This window comes from Nothobranchius furzeri, chromosome 1 (assembly GCF_043380555.1).
Source record: "Nothobranchius furzeri strain GRZ-AD chromosome 1, NfurGRZ-RIMD1, whole genome shotgun sequence".
Lineage (NCBI taxonomy): Eukaryota > Metazoa > Chordata > Actinopteri > Cyprinodontiformes > Nothobranchiidae > Nothobranchius > Nothobranchius furzeri.
The window spans coordinates 93,087,618-93,099,925 of NC_091741.1; the positions used below are offsets into that span (position 1 = coordinate 93,087,618).

Sequence of the window (12,308 nt, forward strand, 5' to 3'; positions counted from 1 at the left end):
CGTATTGTTGAGCGTCCATGATATCCCACGTCATAGGCTAATGTGTGTAATGGTGTGTGGTTTCTTTTTTGTGATAGCCCATCGGTTCCCACAGCCCCTCCCTTCTGAGTGTAATCCTATTGTGTTTAACTCTTTAAAAGCTCAGATCTGTCCGAATGGTGAAAAGCCGAGCTCTAAGAAAAAATGATGAACCACGAGGAGCTGAATGAAGCACCAGGCCGCGCTGAAGAAGTGTCTACTACATCAGACGCTTCAACTTCAACTCAAAAAGTGAAAGAAGAGAGCGTGGATATACCGCTGTCAAAAACCATGCTTTGTGAAAAATCCATCGCTATACATCAGATGCCGGCTGGAATTGGAGCGCCCCGCAAATCTACATTTTACATCTGCAGAGTGCAGGTTCCTCCTTTCGGCGGTAAAGAGATCTTGGAGCAAATATGGCAGTTGGAACCTTATGGCTATAGCGGTAGTTTTGGATACCGGTTCAGCTACGACACTAAGGAACTGTGTTTAATCCAAGATGTGGCTGAGGGCGAACCTCTTAAATCCTATTTATCAAACTCACCAGCGGTTCTCTCCTACAACGATTGGGCTGTGCTCAGGCTGGCTGTTCCACGCAAGGTGCACAGAGATGATCCTGAGAGACCTCGTCCGCCAGTCAATCGCAGCGGGCCGCAAGCTCTTCCAACGTTGGATGAAATCCAGAACGCTGTGACAGCATTCAGCGCTTCATGGGAGGGGGAAGAGGATGCTGATGGAGAGTGGATGTTCAAGGCCTCGGTCCGTGTGAGAGGATTTGAGCTCTTTTTTGTGCTGGAGAATGTGCATTCTGTATGCGGAATTTACCGCCTTCTACAGGTTGTACCTTTCGAAGCCTGGTGTGAAAAAATAAATGAAGTGGAGGATCGTATTACTTCATTTTTTCGTACCAGCCGCTGTTGGAACGACATTCTGACAGTGCGAAAAAAGCTGGAGTTCTAAGACCTGCCTTAGGAGGAGGAGGAGGAGGTTGCATCATCATACCACGCCCCCCATCCAGCACTAGTTATAAAGAGCTTACAGTTAGAAACCATTTCATCCAGACGATCTAAGCATCAGCATGACGGGGTTCTACAATCAGACGACCCTTAAAGACCTTTGGAGCCCACCACCGAGCTGGGTACTAACGGATTCATCACCACCGAGATACAACACCAGTCCGAGGTCCAGATCGCTACCATCACCACCACCGCCGAGATACAACGGCAGTCCGAGGCCCGCATCGGCCCCATCGTGTTTTCCAGAGGATAACCTACCACGACTCCCCACCATCATGGAGGTTCCGGAGAACGTACCATTCAGGCCCTGGGTCGATGGGGCTGATCCACCTTTGGTGACATCAAACCCTGAGCCGCCGCCAGGTCATGAGGAGGAGGAGGATGTGCAACCCCTCGACATCCAGAGCACCGATGAGGAGCCTCACCGTCTGCCTGACTGGGTGTTTTCAGAAGACAAAGTAGACCGTGTGAAAATGGGTCTTCTTCACTTGGTCAACATGGCGATCAAAGCTCACTTACCAACCATCTGCCACGGATGCAAGATCGATCACCCCAGTCAACGGCAACACGAATGTCTTTACGTAGCTGAAAATGAATTATTTTACGATTTTCACTTTACGGACATTATTCGCAGGGTTTTAACACCTAAACTGATTCCGGCTCTTCAAAGTTTTCTCAGTCTGCACGGCTTCCAGCCTCTGGACACTGAGATTCTGTTCACCATGGCTGTGACGCAGCTGCACGGATTCAGGGCTGTGATGCCCATTCACAAAGACATTTTTCCGGTGTACGATCGCCTGTCCAAAGCTGACCTGGACGCGCTGTCCGGGGTGGTGATGGAGTGAGCGAGCTGCGGAGGGGCTCTTCTACAACTTTATTATTATATTTGACGACAGTATGATTAGATTTTAGCTCTGACGGTAGCGTCATTAGATTTTAGTTCTGATTAGACTGTGTGATTTTATTCATTATATTTGACGACTGTTTTTAGTTCTGACTAGTGTTTAGATTATATTTGTAGACTGTGTGATTTTATTCACTATATTTGACAGCTGTTTTTTACAGTATGATTAGACTGTGTGATTATATTTGATGACTGCTGTTTTTTACAGTATGATTAGATTGTGTGTACAATTTATGAAATAAAAAGAACTAATGAAAACAAATGTGCATCATTTTTGCCAACCATTCATCAGAGATGGAGGAGGTGATGAAAAAGGTTTATTTTACACCAGAACATCAGGGTAGTTACGGTGGTGTGGAAAGGTTTAGAACCGGTTTACAACAAGATATTGGGGAGAAAGTTTCATCGGATAAGGCTCGCGATTTTCTCTCAGAACAAGACGCCTATACACTTCACAAACCTGCAAGACTTCATTTTCCGAGAAATAAGGTTTTTGTCTCAGGGCCGCTAAAACAGTTTCAAGCTGACTTATGCGACATGCAGGCCTTGTCAAAATCAAACGACGGCTTCAATTACCTATTAACCGTCATAGATGTATTTTCAAAGAAAGCCTATGTACGAGCCCTGAAAAACAAATCGGGGAAAGATGTTACAGAAGCTTTTGCTTCAGTTTTGAAAGACAGCGGTGTCCCTAAAAAATTGCAAACGGATTCCGGTAAAGAATTTTTTAATAAGAAATTTGAAGCCCTCATGAAGAAACATGAAATTGTGCATTTTGCCACAGCCAGCAGCGTAAAGGCCAGCGTTGTGGAGAGATTTAACAGGACTCTAAAAGGTAGAATGTGGAGATATTTCACAGCCAAAAACACCCATCGCTACATAGATGTAATTCAAGATTTGGTGAAAGGTTATAATCATAGCTACCACACTTCTATCAAAATGGCCCCCTTTGAAGTTAACACGGAAAATCAATGGCAAGTGTTTCGCAACCTTTACGGGACCACCGCACCGAAGCCTGCAAAGAAAATGAAGTTTAACAGGGGTGACGTTGTGAGAATTTCCAAACTCAGAGGTGTTTTTGATAAAAAATATGAGCAGAGTTTCACGCACGAGCTGTTCACAGTAGACCAGTGTCTTCATCGAGCACCGCCGGTTTATAAACTCAAAGATTTTGATGGGGAAAAAATTGAAGGGTCATTTTATGAACCCGAATTGCAGAAAGTAAACTTATCGACCGAACGATCCTTCCACGTTGAAAAAATTTTAAAGCGCAGAACTTACAGAGGCCAGAAGCAAGTGTTTGTTAAATGGCTTGGATGGCCTCAAAAATTTTCCAGTTGGATTAAAGCCTCAGACCTGCACGACGTTTAAAAAACAGATACAATAAAAAAATGGATCTGAGACAAGAGGAGGGTTTTTATATCACATTGCCCTCTAACGCCAGTAACGAGGTGTTTAAAAATAACACGATTGCCAGTTACAGAACCGATCTAGCCCGTCACATCAATCTCAATGGCAGGTGGCAAGTGGGACTGTCTGAAATCACTTACGTACACTCGTGGTTTAATTTACCGAACGATCGTGCGTTTGTTGAATGGCGACGAGTGAAAGAACCTAAGAAAATCAACAGAGCTCCGATTACTCCCGGATATTATAAAGCTATCCAAACACTTAGAATGGAATGTGAGACTGCTATGAGAAAGATTGATCCTGATTTCTATCTCATTCACAGATTCCCCGACCCCATTCTCAAATATCAGATCGGTGATGAAATAGAATTTAGATTTTTAGCGCCTCTGGCCTATCTGTTAGGTTTCAACGCGGGTGAGTGGTTGACGCCTGAAGGTACTTCAGGCTTCGATGAACCTATCAAATCGGCGCCTCACCCACCCGATTTAACAGGCGGTCTATATCAATTTTACTGCTACACGGATGTCGTGACCGAGCAGTTGGTCGGGGACGTCTTTGCGCCTTTATTACGTACGGTGAAAGTTGAAGGGACCTTCGGTCACACGGTCACTCATGTGTTTAATCCTGTGGATTACATCAGCGTTTCTACGAATCATATAGAAAGCATTCATATCGAAATAAAATCTGATCAGAATGAGCCGATTCACTTCTTATACGGAAAAACAACGGTGAGGCTTCATTTCAGGCCCGCACATCAGAGAAATACAATAATATAACGCTCGTGAAACAGGGCGAGAGAGTCAGTTTCACTCGTACGTCTTGCAGACATGATTTATCACCTGCAGAGAAACGATCCCAACCGTTTTATCAATTATTACGTCACTCAGGCCGGTCATGGTTTACCAGGTTTTAGCGGTGTTCCTTATATGTACGGACGTGGCTTTGGATCGATATTTTCAAGACTGTTTCGATTCATATCACCTTTTGTTAAAAAAGGATTTGCTCTGGCTAAACCGCATCTCAAAAAGGCCGCTACAGGAATCATGTCAGATGTGTTGACGAGAGCCGTCGGTAAAATCAATGACCCTAATGCCCAAGAGGGGTCAGGCCTCATGGTTCTGTCGAGGCGTGTTCGCAAAAGACCCCCCGGCAGGCGTTTAAAGACATCTACATCACGAAGCGACCGACGCATCAAACCTCCAGTTACAAAACGCAAGCAAAAGAGGAAGAAGTCTCGCCAGACGGGCTCTGATATTTTTTAATCATGTCACTGCTCCACAGCAAATCGTCAGAATGTACGCTGAGTGAACTGGATCTCTTCACCGTACCCATGACTCAGTTGTCTATCGAAGATAAGATCTACAGCGAAATTTTACCCATAGCGGCCCTGACGGACGGCGGGCCTGTAGAATTTTTTGTCCCCGGAGATGGAGAAAAATATTTGGATTTAAACGACACTCTTCTATTTTTGCGGGTGAAAATTACAAACGATGACGGCAGCCCGCTAGATGATGGTGCTGCCACCGGTCTGATTAATTACCCGTTAAACACGATTTTCTCACAATGTGACGTGGTTCTCGGCGATCGTCTGATTTCACAGTCCAGCGCCACGCACCCCTACAGAGCGATCATCGAAACCCTGCTGAACTTTTCTGAAGCGAGTTTGAATTCCCAATTCAGCGCGGGATTGTTCTTCAAAGACACCGCAGGCGCGCACGATTCCACCGTTGTAATTAACGGACGCAATTTAGGCCTTAATCAACGAGCGACTTTTACAGAAAACTCCAGAGAAGTGGATCTGATAGGACCCCTGCATTCTGATATATTTTTCTGTGAAAGACTTCTTTTAAATTCCGTCGATCTCAGAATTAAACTGACACGCGCGTGTGATGCGTTTTGTCTGATGGGGGCGCGTGATTCCACCTACAAGCTGAAACTCCTGGGTGCATCGCTTTTTGTGAAGAAAGTTAATATTTCACCCGCCGTACGTTTGGGTCACGAGTCTGCTTTACTAAAAGCAAACGCCATGTACCCGCTCTCACGCGTGACCGTCAAAACTTATTCCATTCCACAAAATTCGAGGATATGTAATCTGGAGAACCTCTTTCTCGGCGCCATTCCTAAATATATCGTTTTAGGATTAGTGGATCACGAAGCTTACACAGGACGTCGAGATCTTTCGCCTTTTAATTTTCGCCACATGAATGTGGAATATCTGGCGTTGTCCAGAGACGGAAAACAGATTCCATCGAAAGCCTTTCAACCTACTTTTTACCAGGGAACATCGGTCAGAGAATTTTATAATCTGTTTACAGCCACTTCAAGACAATTGAAAGATTTGCCTCTATCGATTAATAGGTTGGAATATCAACAGGGGTATACACTCTTTGCCTTTAATCTGAACACAGCGGATGACTCGGAGGCGCTTTCAACCGTTTCCACCGGCAACCTGAGGATGGAGATGCGCTTTGGAGAACCTCTGAGAGCCACGGCTACACTCATTGTGTATGCGTGTTACGACTCCATTCTGGAGATAAACTCAAAGAGAGAGGTATTGGTGGATTATTATTAATGGATAATCACGAATTGGACGGGATATTATCGAACCTGCTGGGAGATTATTTTGGTGGCGTGTACGCGTCTGATCAGCTGTCTACCGTCCCAAAAAACATTCGACTACCGGCCTACTTTGTGGTAAACACTCATCCTGTCCATTTACCCGGTGAACACTGGTTGGCGCTAGCTGTGGAACAAAATGGCCTCGGGACATTTTTTGACTCTTACGGTCTATCGCCTGAATTTAAATATTACCCTGAAAACATCCTGAATTTTCTAACAGAACGTTGTTCACGAATACAATATCAGGATCGTCAGCTACAGAGTTTTGCATCCGACCGTTGTGGCCAGCATTGTGTTTTTTTCCTGTGTCATAAGGCTTGTGGACTTTCTCTGAAACAAATTATGTCTAAATATCATAAAAATGTAGATAAAAATGATGCTATGGTTTATCATTTTGTTAAAAAATTTTCAAATTGCATCAAACGTCATGATGTTTACTACACACAGGTGAATTGTACTCTTGAAATGTTTAAAGAATGTCACGGACTGTGAAATTTGTTTTGAATAAAGTTTTATTGAACAAACAAGAGAGTTAAGGTGTAAAGCTGATCCATTTCTTCAAAGTGGGGACATCGCTCCAGCTTGGTGATAAAATGATATTTCTCCTCGGTTTTTTCTTTTTTTTCTTCAAAACGTCTTCAGAATCCGGAAGTACAACCCCTCCGTTCCTGAGTTGCGTAATCTGACGTTTCGCTAGCGGATTGGACACGATAGATAAGGGTACATTTTTTTCTACTAGAGTTTTTAGGAAAGGAGTCCAACCCGTCGGTTCTGATTGTGTATGTTTTTTTAACGGGTTGCTGATGCTTTTAATCAAGTCAAGGATGTGTGATCCTTTCTGCACATCGCCTTTATATTTAAATTCCCCCGTCGGAGTCCAGTTTAATCGTGTCATTTTCAGCAGGTACTCGGCGTTTTTTCTTCCGCGTACAGGAAGATTCTGTAGCGTTTCATTAATGAGTGTGTCAGCCGCTGTTTCTACAGCTGACGTAGGCTCAGCCGTCACAGTGGGCGGTTCAGTGGGAGGTGCACTTTCGTGTAGACCGGCTCTCATCAACTTCAGATAACGCTGTAACAGCGCATTGTATTTTTTAATTTTCTCATACGGCGTTAATCCCGTCTCCTGCATAATTAATTTCATTTCAGAGTCAAGATTCTCTTCAGCCACGTCCCGTATCGTAGGTTTAACAAGCTGACGTAATTGTTGGGGGGTCACCATAAACATTTTTTGAGAAGCCATCGTTTATTTCCTTATTAAGCCACCTATCAGTTCGCCGATCAGAGGCGCAGCGGCTGCTAAGAGTATGGGTAGAAATCCGCCTTTCTGACCGACTAAAAGCTTCTTTTTTTTAAAAAGGCTAGTTTTGTTATGAGTCAACTGTCTGAGCAATTCTTTGCTTTTAGACAACTTTCGAAATTGTCGCGGCGATAGACGTATATTTCCTTTGATCACGTTTAAAGCTATTTCGCATAAAGCCTTCAGAACGTCATCGGAGCACCCTTTTAAAAACTCCTGACGTTTGCGAGGTTTCATACGTGACAAAGCACGTAGAATCTTGGCGTTGCGTTTTATACGGGCTGACATGGCTCTGTTTTAGACAAATACACCGCGGTGAGTTGATCCGGAAGTAAACCCGTACGGAGACGGAAAGAGTCTGGCGTTTCCGCTTTTAAATCCACAATTAAATAACCGTACGGTTCTGACGTAGCGTCTTGAAAACTCTCCATGAAATATCTTTTTTGGTTAGGATATATTTGATTTGCTAAAACATTAATTTGCAATTTGTCTCGAGGGTTTTTAAACAAAATCAAATAATTGGTGTTTAAGCTGATGGAACGACTATGTTTTCCTTGATGAAAAACATTTTGAGTGATTAAAATGACGCTCATATTTCTGTGATGTCTCAGCTGGGTAAATAATTTTAGCACTCCAGGATGGCTGGACGTTTGAGACATCATGTCATCCAAGATCACCAAGTGGTTTTGACCCGATGGAAATAAATCATCATCCTCGAATGAAAGCGGGAGACCTTGAACGAATCGAATACTTTTATTACAAAGATCATCATACATAGGTTGATAAGATGTAAAAAACCACACAATGTTTTTTGGCATTTCAGTTAAACATTGCATACAATTTTCCAAAATACTTTTTACAAAAAAGGTTTTTCCACAGCCTGACGGACCAGCAATTTGTACACTGAATGGAGACTTTAGTCTAGCGTCAAAATCAGTTTCCATTTTTAATACCCAAATGGTTCTGTACAGCCGTCAGCAAATAACCTCCGCTTATCAAAAATCACACGAAACCTTTTCACAAATGAAACATTCGCGAGAGTGAGACCTTTTTTATCCCTCTTGATGACATCCTGTTGAGTTTGCAAAAATCTTCCCCTTTCTCCAGCCACGTACCCCTCAACCAGCAGCGCTAAGCTGTCAAAATTGATGTGATCAGATGAAATGAATGACTGTGTGATACCCTTAGCCTTTATCACCACCTGCTGGCGGTCCCGGGTTTTGTAAGCATACGTTTTTGGACCGGCTGATGAAAATTCCGTGATGGAATCACCTCCAAGTTCGTCAGTTAGATCCCCCAGCAGCGGTCCTGTTGGTAAAACACACTCATTCTCTTTGACAGAATAAATTATAGAATCTGTATCGTAATAAATGACGCGATTTCCCAGTTTGTTCAACGCATTTAATAATTTCAATCTGGCATAAGTTGTGGTGAATGCAGCTATAAAAATGTTGTTGCTTCTGCCAGGAGTCGTTAGGCATTTTTCTGCCAAACTGTGTTGCACCAGAACAGCTCCTGAAGTGAGAAAACTGAAGAATTTAACATTGTATCTCCCTGAAAACAGAATGTCAAAAAATTCATCAGGTTTTTGAACAAATGTGGTTTGTACAAGATCATCTCTTTGGCCAAACTTTCCCCAGAGTGAATTGAGACATAATTTTGAAATGGCACGCTTAGCAGGATTGTGCTGAATCTTGGACGCATCTAATAGTATTCCCTGACGAAGTTGGTAGTCCTGAATGTATTTTCTTTTCGACTCATCATCAATCAATCCTTCAGGAAAACCAGACGCTTGTTGTTTCTGCTTCAAAAACGTGTTAATGTAACCCGCGAACACATCTTTACTGCTTTTCTCAAAATCCCAGACTTCAATCATTTTCACCAGACTGTAACCTGAATCCAAAGCGTAATTGAGCTCTACACTCACCCAAACGCCCGTCAAAGCACGTTGAGACGCGCTGTGTGAACAAGAATCAGATTGATTATTCATTTCAGCGCATGTGCGACACAGTGTAAAAACGAGTTTACCTTTGGATGTTTTAAAAGGCAGAACAGGGAAAAACAGTTTTCTGGGTGGCAAAACGACAGCTTTAATCAAGCCAAAATAGTGACTCGGATCTCTGAAATTTTTAACATGAATTTTGGGATGGCCTATGGGGTAAGCCTGTGTGGCATTTACATAAGGGTACAGGCTCGTAAAATCCACATAGTGGATTTTTTCACCGCTCTGAGCAGAATGCCTCAGCCGAACCGGACAAGTTCTGCCACCATACAGGGCTTCACGAGGTAAAAGAGGAGCGGGCGGGGGGTCAAATCTTGAGACAAACTGTTTCACGTCCGGATCAGTTTTTACCATCTCCTGCCAATCATGTTCCCAAATGACATTCATTTTTAATCGATGCACAGTTTCCAACGACTGAAGCTTTTCGACGGTTTTGTCATAAATTTCACCAAAAGTGATTTTTCTCAGAGGACATATGGATGACTGTAAGAAACATTTTGGACAGCCGTGGAAAAAACAACCCATATACTCAAACCCTTGTTCGACGCCTGAAATCACAGCATATCCGTCGAGATAAAAATCTCCCACTTTATACTCCCCCAAAGGCGTTAAAGCGTGTTGAATGTCTACATTTTGACTGTGTGAAACCCACTCCAACCACACGATGCTTGAACTTGAAAATGGTTTTTGTTGCGGTCGATAACCGAGCGGACAAGGAATGGCCAATGTGTCTGGTTTTAGGAATTTTGATCTAAACACGCGCATGCAAGCTGAAGCGATCGTGACAGATTTCAGCGGGTCGATACCTGTTTCATTAAAAAACTCCTCTCTGAAAATACCGCATGCTTTACGCAGAATTTCCACATCGTTTCTACAATAAAACACGGCCTCCTTTCTGAAATCAAACAGCTGCTGTTTAGACACATCGGTGTACCATTCTAAAAATATTTTTTTATGCTCCGGAGACATTTGTTCAAACCCATAATGGCTGACATCTGGGTAAGGTCCTTTATAATTCAGATGTTCAAGCGATGAAAATCTGTGAGGAAAATAACCTTTAGTTTTATCTGTAAAGCCCAAAGCAGCTGGAAGGTTGGCTAATTTCATCATGAGAAAACTTAAGGAATCAATGAATCTCAACCCGAAATCTGGATCGTGAAAACTCAGGATTTTACAGCCTTGCATGAGTATATTTTTGGGAACAATTTTTAATTGACACATAGCGCTCAGAATTATATAAGCATCAAATCCACGCGCATTGTGTGCAACAAATGTATAATTGCTGAATTTAGGACGACGCATCTGCATAATAAAATCTTTAATGCAATCTAAACCAAATTTCTCCCAAACGTCGCCTGAATCGGATTTTGCACAGATTAAAAAAGGTGTATGCACACCGTTCTGATCCGTAAACGTTTCAGTGTCGTAATAAATAACCTTTTCCGTTAAACCGTCATCTTTTTTTTCAAGCTGAATAAAACAGCGATGATCGTCCGTGACCACCGACTGTTTGCAAACGATGCATTTGGTCGCTGAGCAAACGTGCTGTGAACCATTTCCACCCATGGCGATGTAATAAGTTTGTTTACAAATGGTGCATTTTTTAAACATTTCGCAAGGAGAAACTAACCTGTTTGCTTGAGGCCTGAAAACAGGTGTTTTGTGAGTTTGAAAACATATTACATTTTGGCATATTCGATTACAATCAGAACATGTGATGAGAGACGTTTCTGTTCGTTTGCATAAATCGGTATTACACACGCGACAGAACCATTTACAGTGATGTCCGTTTATGTTATTATAAGCGGAAAAGCACCATGAACAAAAATATTTGGCTCCTAAGAAACCTTTAATATTTTTTATGCCGTAATAATGTTGATTGAGTAGCAAAATGAACAACGGATTTGTTCGATCGCTAAAATCTGTTTCAAATTTAGAAATGATTCTGTCGGATCTGTAAAAAATGATTATTTTTCTTTGAACAATATTTTCAAATCGAATCACGTCGCTAAATGAAACGATTGATTGCTCCTGAAGCCCTGCCTGTTGATGAATATTTTTAGCCACATTCATTAATTCTGTATCTCTCGCTGAGGGATTTAACAGGCCGGCTATGCTTAGCGCAAAACACAACGGCTGATTGGCCTCTGGAGGACAAATGAGATGGTTTCGTTTTTTATTGACTAATTCGTGATCCAGAATGGTTTCGATTTTTCGTTTCCCACCGCCGGACGGATTATTTATCACTTGCAGTCTGAAATTAAATTCGTTGTCAGCCTCTAATGCTTCATTTGATTGGACTAACAGATCCAGTAAATACTGAAGCTGATTTAACATATTTGATCCGTCATAATTAAAATTAACATGGTGTGTCGTGTGTAAAGTATTAATTTCAAACTGGACTCTATCGTTGGGACGCGCGATCTGGCTTCCTCTTTCAGCAAACCTGTTTAATATTTCCATCAGATTAATATAAAACTCGGCTGGGTCGTTGATTGCTTGAAAAGACACTCTCTCTCTAATTTCACGCTGGTTAAAAGCTGCGTTTACGCTCCCTCCGATCTGCCGGTGTTCTATTTGTCTCAATATTTCGTTTATTGCTTCTGATGAAGGCTCATCTGAATTTGCTAGAATTTGATCGATCTCGTTTACGCGCTGCTGGTGTTCTATTTGTCTCAAAATTTCGTTTATTGCTTCTGATGAAGGCGAATCTGAATTTGCTAGAATTTGATCGACCTCGTTTACGTGCTGCTGGTGTTCTATTTGTCTCAATATTTCGTTTATTGCTTCTGATGAAGGCGAATCTGAATTTGCTAGAATTTGATCGACCTCGTTTGAAACGGCTTGGGATGCTAAGATCTCACTATCTGAAGCTAATTCATCTACTTCACTCAGTCCGCTTAAATCAAACCAGTCATTTAACACCAAATTATCGGCCTCATCTGAGGGATTTTGGCTGGCTAAAATTCGATCTAACAAATCTACATTTAATTCACCATCTACTTCAATCAAATCTGAAAGGTCGTCAAACCAATTTTC

At 42.3% G+C, this 12,308-nt stretch overlaps 1 protein-coding gene across 2 annotated transcripts in view; it reads right to left on the reverse strand.

Annotated features, from left to right (window-relative positions):
• LOC107376386 (protocadherin gamma-C5) overlaps positions 1–12,308 on the reverse strand; it is a 344,488-nt gene that overhangs the window by 313,235 nt on the left and 18,945 nt on the right. The gene's annotated exons all lie outside the window — the stretch shown is intronic.